This window comes from Lepisosteus oculatus, unplaced genomic scaffold, assembly GCF_040954835.1.
Source record: "Lepisosteus oculatus isolate fLepOcu1 unplaced genomic scaffold, fLepOcu1.hap2 HAP2_SCAFFOLD_57, whole genome shotgun sequence".
In the NCBI taxonomy this organism is placed as follows: domain Eukaryota; kingdom Metazoa; phylum Chordata; class Actinopteri; order Semionotiformes; family Lepisosteidae; genus Lepisosteus; species Lepisosteus oculatus.
Genome location: NW_027168117.1, coordinates 1,189,129 through 1,190,960, shown reverse-complemented (window position 1 = coordinate 1,190,960; position 1,832 = coordinate 1,189,129).

Sequence of the window (1,832 nt, the reverse complement as noted above, 5' to 3'; positions counted from 1 at the left end):
CTATTCTCATATGGAAATTGCTCAGTGGTAGGGCAGATCAGACTTGTAGGGGACAAATATCTGTTTTCCACTGACAGAGTTTGTTCATCCAGACATGTGGTGTTATTTCTGAAGTGGCCCTGCGCGGCCTGTGCCGCTGACACGTCGCTTTCAGGGAGCCTTGCTTTCTTGAGATACTTTCTCCTTCCACAGGGGACGTCTTCTAGCCCACGGCTGCAAGGGCTCACTTGACGTCTCTCCTGATGGGAAAGCGCAGAGGGAAAGTGCGATTCTGCGCATCCGCCATCTTCCATTGGAGAACCATAATCAAGGTTGTCTCCTCTGATAGGAAGGGCTTTCCTTGGAGTGAAGGCTTTTTGCTTCTCCATTCTGCAGGTCAGAAGAGGCACGGCCTTAGAGCGGTGGTTGGCCCATGGTCCTCTGGGGCAAAGCTCGCTCTGCCTCGCCTCTATTTTCCCTTCCGGCCACCTCTCTGGAGTCTTCCATCTCTCTCGGAACCATCCTCAGCTCCTCCTGAGCTCTGAAGAGCTTCGCCTGCATCATGGCCTCCTTCTGGCGAATCTCGTCCTTCATCATGGCCTCCTTCCGGCGCATCTCATCCTGCAGGCTGGCCTCCCTCCGGCGATGCTCCTCCTTCAGCGCGGCCTCTGCCTCGGCCACTTTTCGTAGCTCCTCTTGCAACTGAAAGTGCTCCTTCCCATTGGCATGAGAAGGGCATTGCCCTGGAGGGGTCGCCACCATGGGGAGGACAGTCCTGTCCTTAGGTTTGCGTACTCTTGAGCCCCTCCTGCCCGGCCTCTCGCAGGGCCTCTCATGACCATCCTGAGGCGGGGTGGGGGCAAACAAGGAATCACTCTGTGCGTCCGGGCGGTCCACAGCCCGAACCTCACCAGGGCCGGAGACTTTCCTGTTACCCATAGGCTTCAGGGGGTAAGACCGATCATACCCCACAATGTTCTTCTCGGGGCCCTGTTGGGCTTGGAAGCGATAGCTGTTCCCCATCTTCTTCTCCGCAGCGTATTTGACATATTGGAAACATTTTCTCATCTTCCGTAGAGCTGCCTCCTGCCGCCGATTGTACATGGCGATCATTTTTTTCTCCTTTTCCTGCATCAGTTTCTCTTGGAAGGTGTCCTTCAGAAGCTGTATCTTGGGAGGCGGGCAGTACGTGGAGATCAGATCCTGTTGCCTTAAGGGCGCGGGTCGATTCGAGTCTGTGTCCTTCGGGGAGGGGGACAGAGCACCAGGCTTAGGACTGGGCTCCATTGGCAAATGAGATATGAGCTTTGTTTCCCAGGTATCTGGAAAAGGCAAAAATGGCAAATAAATGATATCCTGCACAGTCTTGTATGGTCTAATAGAAAAGAATAAAAAAAAACAATTCAGGAAATACACAACTTTTTAATATTAAACCTAATGGTGTTGAATGCTGCATGCTGACTCAGTAGGAGACAGATCCTAAACATAAACATTATAATAAACATTTGTTTCCCAAATAACATTCTCAATGTTCAGAATGCTTAAAGTCATGAGCTTTTTTAAAAATGTTTAACTGAAACCTGGAAATGTGCTATTTCATTTCAAAGCTTGTATTATATCTATGATATAAATGTTTTTTTATATAAAATTAACCCATTATGCAACAGGGGTTTGAGCAAAAGTCACTGTGAATAAGGGAATTTATCAATATTAATTAGCCGTTTCACTACATTATAGATAGCTGAAGGATTATGATACAGTATATCGATTTCGCTACAAATTGACAAGCATATTTGATGACACTTACCAAACAAGTTTTAAACAGCGGAGAAATAGTTCACCACGACGATAGC